Consider the following 14,686-nt stretch of genomic DNA (forward strand, 5'->3'; position numbering starts at 1 on the left):
TGAGGGAGTCACCCATCTCAAGTCCTTAAAATGTAGCACCTGATAGAGAATCGGTGGTTGAGCCTGGAGCAGCGCTGCCACACAGGGCCTCCTGGGCTCTGCACAGGCGGCTCCAGGGCCGCGCTGAGATCCTCCACACGTTTCCACACTCTCCACAGCAGCCTGGCAGTTTCTGCTGGCTCTGGTTCTCTTCCCAAACAATAAGGACGTGGAAACTTCTAAAATACAGGGGCCACTTGTGTTTGGTTTAAAGTTCGATTTCCCTATCTGCCTAACCCCATAGAAAGAACAGCCTCCCTTGGTTTCTTAAAAGGTAAAATCTGTCGGCCCTGGCCAGTTGGCTCAGTGGTAGAGCATCATCGGCCTGGCGTGTAGGAGTCCCAGGTTCGATTCATGGCCAGGGCACACAGGAGAGACGCCCATCTGCTTCCCCACCCTTCCCCCTCTCCTTGCTCTCTGTCTCACTCTTCCCCTCCCGCAGCCAAGGCTCCATTGGAGCAAAAGGTGGCCCGGGCGCTGGGGATGGCTCCTTGGCCTCTGTCCCAGGCGCTAGAGTGGCTCTGGTCTCAACAGAGCGATGCCCTGGATGGGCAAAGCATCACCCCCTGGTGGGCGTGCTGGGTGGATCCCGGTTGGGCGCATGCAGGACTCTGACTGCCTCCCCATTTCCAGCTTCAGAAAAATACAAAAAAAAAAAAGTAAAATATGTGTGGTGGCGCAGTGGAGAAAGCGCCAACCTGGAATGCTGGGGTCACCAGTTCAAAACCCTGGGTTTCCCTGGTCAAGGCACATATGAGAAGCAACTATTGAGTTATACTCCGTTCCTTGCCCCCTTCTCTCTTTAAAAAAAAAACAAACCTGTGTGACACCTTTTACACAAGAGGGATGAACCAGGGAGGGGGGCAAGGGGGGTGTTGAGGGGAACAGGTGGGGAGCAATGTATTCGATGGAACACTTGAATCTATTTAAACACAGTAAATTAAAATAAATTGAAAAAAAAGGGAAGAAAAGTCCTCAAGCCAGGTAACACAGGCAGTCAGGCTCACTTGCCAGTTTCCTTCTGGGTTCTAAGAAGAAGACTGCTTTTTTCCAACTGCTTGACCCTTCACTCCTGTAACATAGGCCCTGGGAGAGACCAAGGGGCATAAGCAGCTAAGCTGAGACTTCTGAATTTGGCTGCTGGCCAGGGGTCTCCATCTGTGCACCTCTCTCTCTAGGCTGTAGTAATTCCTGTGCATGACAGCTAGAATGCCTACCCACATGCCTGTAAGCAGTTCTTCCAGAGAATTTTCTCCACACTTCCACTGTGGAAGAGAAACTTACATGTGTAAAAGATACACCAGGTCACAAAGCATGACGTGCTGGAGCCAGAACTAAAATGTGCTCGTCCTAGTTTCCCCGTGTCACCCTTACTCTTGCTGGATTCACACCCTAGTCCTGGGCTTGGCTTTTTTAGGTATTTCAAGCTTAGACATGGCCCTGCAGCCAACGATAATAGCTAACCTTCATTCGTGACGTAAGCCTAGCACTACTCCAAGAGCCTCATGTAGAGTGACCTTAATCCTCACAACCATCCTACAAATAAGGAACCACCCCATTTTACAGATGAGAACACCAAGGCCCAGAAGTTAATGCAAAGATCTGCCTGGAATATGAGATCTCTTGAACAAATCTGAAGTTGGTCATGAAATTCATGTGACGTTGGGCAAGTTCAATCTTTTTCCTGAACTGCAAAAATAGATATACAAAACGCTTCTGAGGTTTCTTCCAGCTCTGAGTGCTTCCGTAGGAATCCCAAGAATTTAAAAGAATCACTTGTGTAGCACTAGCTGGACAAGCCTTGGTTTATGTGTCCTGTGAGGCTGTTTGTGGCCAGAAGTCTTAAGTTTAAAATTAAACCCACTGCCTACCCCACTGTTCTCAGTGAATGCTCAAATAACAACCAGTAGCAATCAATATTTTTAGCTGTTAGTACAAGTTTGCAAGTAGTTTCTGGAAGTTTTAAAATAGGTTTTCTTCTGGATATGCTGAAGTTGCAAGTTAGACCCCCGTCATAGCACATAAAAGAATTAAACAATGAATGCATGAATAAGTGGAAAACCAAATTGATAATTCCTTCTCTCTCAAATCAATAAATGGTTTTTTGGGTTTTTTTTTTTAAGATTTGATTCATTTTAGGAAGGAGGAAGAGAGAGAGAGAGAGACAGAATGAAGGGGGATTACAGAGCAGGAAGCATCAACTCCCGTATGTGCCTTGACCAGGCAAGCCCAGGGTTTCAAACCAGCGACCTCAGCATTCCCAGTTGTTGCTTTATCCACTGTACTACCACAGGCCAGGCTTTGTCTTGTTTTTTTAATTTCAATAAGTTTGACCAGTGGTGGCACAGTGGATAGAGCAATGACCTGGGATGCTGAGGTCTCAGGTGTGAAATCACGAGGTTGCCAGCTTAAGCATGGGCTCATCCTGCTTGAGCACAGGCTCATCAGCATGCGTGTGGGGTTGCTGGGTTGCACAAGGGATCGTGAACCTGATCCCATCATTAGCTTGAGCCCAAAGTTTGTCTTGAGCAAGAGGTCACTGTCTCAGCCGGATCCCCTAGGTCAAGGTATCTATGAGAAGCCATCAATGAACACCTAAATTGCTGCAACTACAAGTTGATACTTCTCATCTCTCCCTGTCTCTGTCCCTCTGTCTCTCGCTCAAAAAAAAAAAAAATTATAAAATAGGGTTTATCTTCCTAGTGCTGGTTCAAACATCAAGTTCTATGAAGTTTCTCCTAAGTACAGTATGTCCAGTCTCTCCATTCTGTCAGCTGCTCCCTAACATCACTGTGCCCCTCCAGCCTGCTCCTGTCCAACAACACTCCCGGCTTGCATTCCCTCTTGTCCACCTGCATTTGCATAGCATTCCAATTGTATCCCTCTGACTGCAACGTGTCAGTGATTCCCCATCCCATTTATGCTGAAGATCAGAATCTGTCAAGCTACAAACCCCTTTAAGGCCTGGCCCCCCTGCCTTACCCTCATCAGTACACACTTAACTTTTTTCCACTCTATACCAGCCACACTGCCCTGATAGTGTACAGGTAATTGTGCATCTCATTTCAATTGGAGAAATAATATGTAAAGGACATTTGAGATGGGACTAGTAAACAAATAGTACCTTTTTTAGAAAACTTACTGGAAAATGAAGAACTAAACAGTGGGAAGCCCTGACAGGAGAGCTTGGTTGGTTAGAGTGTTGTCCCGAAGGAGATGTTGCTGGTTTGATCCCTGGTCAGAGTACACACGGGAACATATCTATGTTCCTTTCTCTCAAATCAATTAAAAGACAAAACAAAACTGGAAAATTACAATAAGCTATCACCTCACATCTGTAAGAATGTCTGTTGTCAAAAGTCAAATAATAAATGTTGGTTAAGATGTTGGGAAAAGGGAACCCTTGTGTGCTATGGATGGGAATGTAAATTGTCAACCCATGTTTGTCCATTCAAATGTCAATCCATTCGCCCTGGCCGGTTGGCTCAGCGGTAGAGCATCGGCCTAGCGTGCGGAGGACCCGGGTTCGATTCCCGGCCAGGGCACACAGGAGAAGCGCCCATTTGCTTCTCCACCCCTCCGCCGCGCTTTCCTCTCTGTCTCTCTCTTCCCCTCCCGCAGCCAAGGCTCCATTGGAGCAAAGATGGTCCGGGCGCTGGGGATGGCTCTGTGGCCTCTGCCTCAGGCGCTAGAGTGGCTCTGGTCGCAACATGGCAACGCCCAGGATGGGCAGAGCATCGCCCCCTGGTGGGCAGAGCGTCGCCCCATGGTGGGTGTGCCGGGTGGATCCCGGTCGGGCGCATGCGGGAGTCTGTCTGACTGTCTCTCCCTGTTTCCAGCTTCAGAAAAATGAAAAAAAAAGAAGAAAAAAATAAAAAAACAAATGTCAATCCATTCATCATCTATTTCTGAACTTATTCGTGAAAGAACATCCAGACAGAAAGATAAATACTTTTGATAGCATGCAATTTAAAATGAACAACTTTTAGAAATAAAGGAAAGAGAGAGAGAAAGAGCAAGAAAGAAAAAGAGAAAAAGAAAGAGTCTGATCAGTGATGGCACAGTGATATAAAGTCAGCCTGGGGCTCTGAGTTTCCAGGTTCAAAACCCTGAGTTGCTGGCTCAAGTGCGGGCCCATCCAGCTTGAGCACAGGCTCACCAGCATGATCCCCTGGTTGCTGGCTTGAGCCCAAAGGTTGCTGGCTTGAAGCCCAAGGTCACTGGCTTGGTTGGACCCCTCTGGCCCCTTGTCAAGGCACATATGAGAAGCAATCAATGAAGAACTAAAGTGCTGCAACTACAAATTGATTCTTCTCTCTCCCTTACCGTCTATCAGTCTCTTACTAAAAAATAATAATCATAAAATAATAACAACAATAATAGGGAACATTTAAGATCTTATGTCCCAGCATATATCATCAGTTTGGCTGAAATAACCTCCTACAAAATAAAAATAATAAAACTAAATAAATTCAATGACATTTAGTCCAATTACAATGTTGTGTACCCAACACCTCTAACTAGTTCTAAAACATGTTCATCATGGAGGAGTCCAGCAGGCACCAGACACAGTGGAGAAAAAAATATGCCCAACAGGACAGACACTGCATAGTGTCTAATACATATGATCAAGGTTGATCCTTAGAGCCAGCCAGCCAACCTGCACCCACGAAAGGACCAATTATGTTCAGTACTCACATACAAGAGGAGGGTAAATACCACCTCAAGAGGCATTCCTAGAGCAAGGAACTCAGGTGGCCTGGAGGTCAGTACCACTGAGCCCATCTTCCTCATAAAGATACATCATGGCCCTGGCCGGTTGGCTCAGCGGTAGAGCGTCGGCCTGGCGTGCGGGGGACCCGGGTTCAATTCCTGGCCAGGGCACATAGGAGAAGCGCCCATTTGCTTCTCCACCCCCCCGCCTTCCTCTCTGTCTCTCTATTCCCCTCCCGCAGCCAAGGCTCCATTGGAGCAAAGATGTCCCAGGTGCTGGGGATGGCTCCTTGGCCTCTGCCCCAGGCGCTAGAGTGGCTCTGGTTGCGGCAGAGTGATGCCGCGGAGGGGCAGAGCATCACCCCCTGGTGGGCAGAGCGTCGCCCCTGGTGGGCTGCTGGGTGGATCCGGTCGGGCGCATGTGGGAGTCTGTCTGACTGTCTCTCCCCGTTTCCAGCTTCAGAAAAATACAAAAAAAAAAAAAAAAAAAAAAAGATACCACATCAAATTTCAAAGTCAGAGCAGAGCTACCTAATACACAGACAAAATGGGCAAAGAAATGTCCAAATGAATTAATAGGAGAAATCCCCAGAAAAAGAACTAAACAAAGTGGAGGTAACCAAACCACCGGACTCATAGTTTAAAATAATGGTTACTAGGATGCTCAAGGATCTTAGAGCAACCATGGAGGGTCACAATAAGAACTTAAAACAGATAAAGCAAGCATCAAAAAGGACATTGAGATAATAAAAAAGAACCAGTCAGTAATGACAAATATAATATCAGAAATGACTGCACTAGGAAGAATCTACAGCAGGCTGGATGAAACAGAAGATTGAATCAGTGATTTAGAGGACAAGATAAACATAAGTACAGAAGCAGAGCAGCAAAAAGAAAAGAGTCTCAAAAAGACTGAGGAAACTTTAAGAGACCTCTGTGACAACATGAAAAGAAACAACATCCACATCATAGAGGTTCCTGAAGGAGAAGAGAACAAACAAGGGATAGAAAACCTGTTTGAAGAAATCATAGCTGAACATTTCCCTAAATCAATGAAGGAAAAAAGTCACACAAATTCAAGAAGCACAGAGAATTCCACTGAAGAGGAACCCAAGGAGGCCTACACCAAGACACATCATAACTAAAATGCAAAAGTTAAGAGGCAAAGAAAGAATACTAAAAGCTGCAAGAGAAAAGCAGTTAATTACCTACAGAGGAGCTCCCATAGGATGACATCTGACTTGTCAACAGAAACACTTCAGGCCAGAGGGATTGGCAAGAAATATTCAGTGAGGCAAAACAAGAACCTACAACCAAGACTACTTTATCTAGCAAGGCTATCATTTAAAATTAAAGGAGAAATAAAAAGTTTCCCAGACAAAAAAAGACTCAAGGAATTCATTACAAGCAAACCAATACTGCAAGAAATGTTAAGGAGCCTGCTATAAAAAAAGCAAAGGAAAAAAGAAATTGAGAGAAAGACAATTGTGGGTTTAAAGAATAAAATGGCAATAAATAAGAAAACAGGATCTGGCCCTGGCTGGTTGGCTCAGTGATAGAGCGTCGGCCTGGCGTGCAGGAGTCCCAGGTTCAATTCCCGGCCAGGGCACACAGGAGAAGAGCCTATCTGCTTCTCCACCCCTCCCCCTCTCCTTCCTCTCTGTCTCTCTCTTCCCCTCCTGCAGCCGAGGCTCTATTGGAGCAAAGTTGGCCCAGGCACTGAGGATGGCTCTGTGGCCTCTGCCTTGGGCGCTAGAATGGCTCTGGTGGCAACAGAGCGACGCCCCAGATGGACAGAGCATCGCCCCCTGGTGGGCATGCTGGTGGATCCCAGTTGGGCGCATGCGGGAGTCTGTCTGACTGCCTCCCCATTTCCAACTTCAGAAAAATACAAAAATTAAAATAAAAAATAAAAAAGAAAAGAAAACAGGACCTATATATATGCTGTCTACAAGAGACCCACCTCAGAACAGAAGATACACATAGACTGAAAGTGAAGGGATGAAAGAAAGTATTTCATGCAAAAGGAAATGAAAAAAACAGCTGGGGTAGCAATACTTATATCTGACAAAATACCCTTTAAAACAAAAGCTACAGTAAGGGATAAAGAAGGTCATTACATAATGATAAAGGGAGCAATCCAACAAGAGGATACAATAATTATATTTCTGCACCTAATATAGGAGCACCTAAATATATAAAACAGATTTTTATGGACTTAAAGGACAAGGTCAACAGCAATACTATAATAGTAGGGGATTTTAATACCCCACTAACATCAATGGATAGATCCTCCAGACAGAAAATTAACAAAGAAACAGCAGCCTTAAAGGACACACTAGATCAACTGGATTTAATAGGTATCTTCAGAGCCTGACCTGTGCTGGCGCAGTGGGATAAAGTGTCGACCTGGAACACTGAGGTCGCCGGTTCGAAACCTTGGGCTTGCCCGGTCAAGGCATATATGGGAGTCGAAGCTTCCTGCTCCTCCCCCTTCTCTCTCTCTCTGTCTCTCTCTCTCTCACTCCTCTCTCTCTCTAAAAAATCAATAAATAAAATATTAAAAAAAAATAGGTATCTTCAGAACCTTTCACCTCAAGCAGCAGAATAGACATTCTTTTCAAGTGCTTATGGTACATTCTCTAGGATACACCACGTATTAGGACACAAAACAAGTCTCAATAAATTTAAGAAGATTGAGGATATAATTAGATGGCGCTGGAGTAGGCGGACGTACCAACATCTACCTCCCAGAACCAAAGTGGATTACAAGCTAATTTTAAGAACTATCATCTGGCCTGACCTGTGGTGGCGCAGTGGATAAAGCGTCGACCTGGAAATGCTGAGGTCGCTGGTTCGAAACCCTGGGCTTGCCTGGTCAAGGCACATTTGGGAGTTGATGCTTCCAGCTCCTCCCCCCTGTCTCTCTCTTCTCTCTCTGTCTTTCTCTCTCCTCTCTAAAATGAATAAATAAAATTTAAAAAGAAAAAGAACTATCATCTGGAAAAACCAACTTTGGACTACACTAAAAGGACTCTTCAACCAAGGAACACTGAAGAAGCCACACCGAGACTGGTAGGAAAAGCGGAAATGTGGAGAGGGCTGCCCAGCTCCCCAGAGTGAACGGCAGCCGGGAGAGACTCGCCTGGCGGGAACTTAGTGTATCCCAAGGTTCTCTTTATCAAGCCACAGTCACAGACCTCCAGGGAAAAGCAACCTGGTCTCATCTCTCTAGGCAGAGGAGAACAGAAGCTCCATATCCACACATGCTGCAGATGGCTTTTCCAGTCTATCTGAATCATTACCAGCTAGAAGCAGCGGTCATTGGGACTTGGACGTGAGCTGCAAAGTATAGAATTGTGACAACAATTCCAGTGCCATGCGGACTTTTCCTGCTAGAAGCAGCGGTCATTGGGACTTGGATGTGAGCTGCAAAGTATAGAATTGTGACAACAATTCCAGTGCCATGCGGACTTTTCCTGGATGTGGACTTTTCCTGGACTCCTGCTCCTTGTGACAGCTCCTAACAGACTGAACTGGGGGTAGGTTGCATTTTTCAGGGATTAGGCATGGTGTTGGGGCCAACTTGGACTTGGTGAACATGTTAAGGACACTAAAAAAAAAAAAAAATTTAAGAAGATTGAAATCATATCAAGCATCTTCTCTGATCCCAATGGCATGAAACTAGAAATCAACTACAATAGGAAAACTGAAAAACATTCAAACACTTGGAGGCTAAATAGCATGTTATTAAATAATGAATAGGTTAACAATGAGATCAAGGAAGAGCCTGACCTGTGGTGGCGCAGTGGATAAAACCTTGACCTGGAATGCTGAGGTCGCCGATTCAAAACCCTGGGCTTGCCTGGTCAAGGCACATATAGGAGTTGATGCTTCCTGCACCTCCCCCCTTCTCTCTCTTTTCTCTCTCCTCCTCCCTCTCTCTTCTCTCTAAAATGAATAAATAAAATCTTTTTTAAAAATTAACTACAGTTGACTTAAAAAAAGAGATCAAGGAAGAAATAAAAAATTTCCTTGAAACAAATGAAAACAAACATACAACAACCTAAAATCTATGGAATACAGCAAAAGCAGTCCTGAGAGGGAAGTTCATAGCATTACAGGCATACCTTAAGAAGCAAGAAAAAGCTCAAATAAACAACCTAACCCTGCACGTAAAAGAAGTAGAAAAAGAACAGCAAATAAAGCCCAGAGGAAGAAGAAGAAAGGAAATAATAAGGATCAGAGCAGAAATAAATGACATAGAGGCTAAAAAAATAAAAAAATAATAAATAAATGAAACCAAGAGCTGGTTCTTTGAAAAGGTAAACAAGATTGATAAACCTTTAACCAGACTCATCAAGAAAAAAAGAGGACCCAAATAAATAAAATTAGAAATGGAAATGGAGAAGTAACAACTGACACCACAGAAATAAAAAGATTGTAAGAAAATACTATGAAGATATTTATGCCAAAAAATTGCATAACCTAGGCCAGTGGTCGGCAAACTCACTAGTCAACAGAGCCAAATAGAAACAGTACAATGAGCCTGACCTGTGGTGGCACAGTGGATGGAGTGTTGACCTGGAAAGGCTGAGGTTGCCGGTTCAAGGCCCTGGGCTTGCCTGGTCAAGGCACATATGGGAGTTGATGCTTCCTGATGCTTCCTGCTCCTCCCCTCTTCTCTCTCTCTCTCTCTCCCCCCCCTCTCTAAAATGAATAAATAAATAAAAATTAAAAAAATTAAAAAAAAGAAAAAAAAAGAAACAGTACAATGATTGAAATTTCTTTTGAGAGCCAAATTTTTTAAACTTAAACTATATAGTTAGGTACATTCCTTATCAAGGTAGCACCTGCAAGTGGTATTTTGTGCAAGAGCCACATTCAAAGGGCCAAAGAGCTGCATATGGCTCATGAGTCGCAGTTTGCTGACCAGGGACCTAGGTGAAATGGATAAATTCCTAGAAACATACAATCTTCCAAAACTCAATCTGAAAGAATCCAAAAACCTGAGCAGACTGATTACAACAAATGAAATTGAAACAGTTATCAAAAACTCCCAGCAAACAAAAGTCCTGGACCAGATGGCTTCACAGGCAAATTTTATCAAACATTCAAAGAAGAACTAACACCTATTCTTCTCAAGCTATTCCAAAAAATTTAAGAAGATGGAAGACTTCCAACCTCATTTTATGAGGCAATTATCCTCATTCCAAAACCAGGTGAAGACACTACAAAGAAAGAAAACTATAGGCCAATATCTACTCATCAGAGAAATGCAAATTAAAACCACAATAAAATACCACCTTACAACTGTCAGAATGGCTCTCATTAACAAATCAACACAAAACAAGTGCTAGCGAGGGTGTGGAGAAAAGGGAACATTTTCCTCCCACATTGCTGGTGGGAATGCAAACTTGTGCAGCCACTGTGGAAAATAGTATCGCATTTCCTCAAAAAATTAAAAATGGACTGCCTTTTGACCCAGCTACTCTGCTTTGAGGAATATATCCTAAGAATCCCAAAACACTGATTCAAAAGAAGATATGCACCCCCATGTATATTGCAGCATTGTTTACAATAGCCAAGACCTGGAAACAACCAAAGTGTCCATTGGTGGACAAGTGGATAAAAAAGCTGTGATACATATACACAATGGAATATTACACGGCCGTGAAAAAGAATGAAATCTTACCTTTTGTGATGGAATGTATGGACTTGAAGATTATTATGCTAAATGAAATAAGCCAGGCAGAGAAAGACAAATATCATATGATCTCACTTATATGTGGAATCTCACTTATATAATGAACGTGGTGAACTGAAGAACAAAATAGAGGCAGAGGCAGGGTCATGGGGAGCAGAGGGACAGCTGTCAGAGGGAAGGGGGATAAGGGGACAGGATTAGAGAAGGTGAAGGGATTAGTGAAATTATATATACATAACACATAGATACAGATAACCAGACAGCAAATCTCAGAAGGGGGGAGTTAAAAAGGGGGGGACTAGGGGGTGTAATGGGGGCACGTTGTTGGGGGTGAGGGTGTTATACTGAGTTGGACACTTGAATCCATGTTAACATGATATATTTTAAAATTTTAATAAAAAAATATAAATAGCCTGACCGCGGGCCTTCAGCAGACCGAGTAACCCCTTGCTTGAGCCAGCGACCTTGGGTCCAAGCTGGTGAGCTCTGCTCAAACCAGATGAGCCCACACTCAAGCTGGCAACCTTGGGGTCTCGAACCTGGGTCCTCCGCATCCCAGGCCGACGCTCTATCCACTACGCCATGGGAGGGGAAGCGGAGCAAGCAAACCACGCTGTGATTGGCCCACCATGAAAGTTGGAATGCCCACTAGTGGGCAGGAAGGACCAAGTTGATCAGCACTGCAAAAGTGGGCAGTTTTTTGGTTTTTTTTTTTTTTTTTTTTAATATATTTTTCCAAAGTTGGAAACGGGGAGGCAGTCAGACAGACTCCCGCATGCGCCCGACCGGGATCCACCCGGCATGCCCACCAGGGGGCGATGTTCTGCCTATCTTGGGGCGTCGCTCTGCCTCAACCAGAGCCATTCTAGCGCCTGAGGCAGAGGCCACAGAGCCATCCCCAGCACCCGGGCAAACCTTGCTCCAATGGAGCCTTAGCTGCGGGAGGGGAAGAGAGAGACAGAAAGGAAGGAGAAGGGGAGGGGTGGAGAAGCAGATGGGCGCCTCTCCTGTGTGCCCTGGCCGGGAATCGAACCCGGGACTCCTGCACGCCAGGCCAACACTCTACCACTGAGTGAACCGGCCAGGGCCAAAAGTGGGCAGTTTTTATAAAAGGGTTCTCCATCATGGCCCTAGTGGATTGGCTCAGAGGTAGAGCGTTGGCCTGACACAGAGAAGTCCTGGGTTTGATTCCTGGTCAGGGCACACAGGAAAAGTGATCATCTGCTTCTCCAAACCTCTTCCTCACTCTATCTCTCTCCCTCTCTTCCCCTCTCTCAGCCATGGCTCAAATGGTTCAAGTAAAGTTGGCCCCGGGCACTAAAGATGGCTCCATGACCTTGCTTCAGGCATGCAGCAGCAGCCCACACAGGCAGAGCATCACCTGGTAGGGGTCTTGCGAGGTGGATCCCGGTTGGGGCGCACGCAGAAGTCTGTCTCTGCCTCCCTGCCTCTCACTTAATTTAAAAAAAAAGATTAAGAAAAAATTTTTTCCATTGATTTGAGCGAGAGAGAGAAAGTGAGAAAAAGAGAGGAAAGGAGAGGGGGAAAGGAAGAGAGACAGAGAGAAGCATCAACTCGTTCCACTTAGTTGTGTACTCACTGGTTGCTTCTCCTACATGTCCCAATCAGGGATCAAATCCGCGACCTTGGTGCACTGGGACACCAAGCCACTGAGCCACCTGGCCAGGGCAGAGTTGGTCCATTCTGATAGGGCCAAACTTGTGTTAGAGGAGACTCAAAGTAAAGCTCTGAATAACAGCATTTCACTCAGCAGTGCTGCCCACACTTGACCTAATTTCTAGGTCAAGTAAGTTTGAGAAACAGGTTTCTGTACTTCATGACTTCTCAGAACCTTTAGTATGCTAAGGTGCACTGTAAACTACAGGGGGAAGGGGAATGAGTAAGTGTCTCAAACTGAGTCCATTAGAAAGCTTAGGTCCTCCCCTCAGGACTGTGAGAGGCTCTGGACCTCACCTGTAGAAGAGCTTTAGAGCTACTGTTTTTTACCTAGACATCCTAGGCGACAGAACTTAATAGGACCCCTCTGACTACTTTTGGAAGAAATGGACAAGGAATCTCCCTTGTAATGTTTCCGACTTAATGCTTCCCCTCCCATAGCGGGTTTCTATTGATGCGATTGTTTGGCTGGTTTGTAAAAAATATGCCATCCACACAACTGTATCCATATCATCTGATCCGGAAGATGGCCTGATTAGGCAGTTCTGGGAGTAAGCCAAAATCCATGCTGGAAGAGTGCTTGGCTTAAACAAGACAGACTGTAGATGGTACCAGTAAAAACTGAGCAACCATCCCACTAGACAGAACCAAGAACAAGGGTGCTCCTTGGAGAGCCAGGGATCTGTCCACATGGCTCTGCAATGTTCAGACCTGTATTCCACTTACTATGAGTTTAACACTCAATGCCGTTAAAGTAGCTGACAAAGGTAGGGAGAGGCATAGGAATGTAAAGATTTGATTCATGCTGTATTTCTGTGGAGACTCATTTTTTCCCTCTAACTTTATTTTGTTCTCTTAATAAAAGCCAAAAGGCATGGTATCCAAGTTGTGATTATAATGACATGACCTTCATGGCAAAAACAGAACAAGCTAAAATAGGCACCCGCCTGGCACAGAAATGTCAAGAACAAGAGGGCAAGTGATGAGGAAGATAAAACTAAGGCATTGCAGAGAGCTGGGTCAGTGTATGATTTCAGAGAACTGGGTCAGGCCAGGACACTTGGTAACAGGAGCAGGGTGATCCTCATCTATTTTGTTCTGGATTATTTTATTTTTTTATTTTTTACAATTTCCTTCAAAGGGCTAAAAGAACAGAAAACAGTGTAGAAGTATTAATGAAAAGAAACAATTCAGCCCTGGCTGGTTGGCTCAGTGGTAGAGCATCGGCCTGGCGTGCAGGAGTCCCGGGTTCGATTCCTGGCCAGGGCACACAGAAGAAGTGCCCATCTACTTCTCCACCCCTCCCCCTCTCCTTCCTCTCTGTCTCTCTCTTCCCCTCCTGCAGTGAGGCTCCATTGGAGCAAAGTTGGCCCAGGCGCTGAGGATGGCTCTGTGGCCTCTGCCTCAGGCGCTAGAATGGCTCTGGTTGCAACAGAGCGACCCCCTAGATGGGCAGAGCATCGCCCCCTGGTGGGTGTGCCGGGTGGATCCTGGTCGGGCACATGCAGGAGTCTGTCTGACTGCCTCCCCATTTCCAACTTCAGAAAAATACAAAAAAAAACAAACCCAACAAAACAATTCAAACTATTTAACTTTGCATTTAGAGGTAAATATTTTAAAACTGGCTTATGTTTTCCAACCCTTAAAACCTCGCATGAAGCTAAGGGTTTTAGCTAGGATGAGAGAAGAACAGAGATGTGGCAGGGCAAGATGAGGTAACACACAACCCCTCCATAAATGAGATCACGTATTTAAGTACCAGGTACACCTATGTAACCCAGAGCCGTTGAATGGACCTAGCCAATCCCACAGTACATCCTCAAAAACAGAAACTTCAGTGTATCTGCAGTCCTAGTATTTCTCTAGACTGCCTCCTGTTTGCTGTCCCTTGTTATTTATTTATTTTTTAGCTAGAGAGATACACAGATAGGGACAGACAGGCAGGAAGAAAGAGAGATGAGAAGCATCAATTCTTTTCTTGGGGCACCTTAGTTGCTCATTGATTGCTTTCTCATATGTGCCTTGACTGGGGGACTACAGCAGAATGAGTGACTCCTTGCTTAAGCCAGTGACCCTAGGCTCCAAGCCAGCGACCTTTGGGCTCAAGTCAGTGACCATGGGGTCATGTCTATGATCCCATGCTCAAGCCAGCGACTCTTTATTTTTATTATTTTTTTTTGTATTTTTTCTAAAGCTGGAAACGCGGAGAGACAGACAAAATCCCGCATGCGCCCGACCGGGATCCACCCGGCACGCCCACCAGGGGCGATACTCTGCCCACCAGGGGGCGATGCTCTGCCCGTCCGGGGCGTCGCTCTGCCGCGACCAGAGCCACTCTAGCGCCTGGGGCAGAGGCCAAGGAGCCATCCCCAGCAACCGGGCCATCTTTTCTCCAATGGAGCCTCGGCTGCGGGAGGGGAAGAGAGAGACAGAGAGGAAGGAGGGGGGGTGGAGAAGCAAATGGGCGCTTCTCCTATGTGCTCTGGCTGGGAATCGAACCCGGGTCCCCCGCACGCCAGGCCGATTCTCCACCGCTGAGCCAACCGGCCA

Source organism: Saccopteryx bilineata, chromosome 2, assembly GCF_036850765.1.
Source record: "Saccopteryx bilineata isolate mSacBil1 chromosome 2, mSacBil1_pri_phased_curated, whole genome shotgun sequence".
In the NCBI taxonomy this organism is placed as follows: domain Eukaryota; kingdom Metazoa; phylum Chordata; class Mammalia; order Chiroptera; family Emballonuridae; genus Saccopteryx; species Saccopteryx bilineata.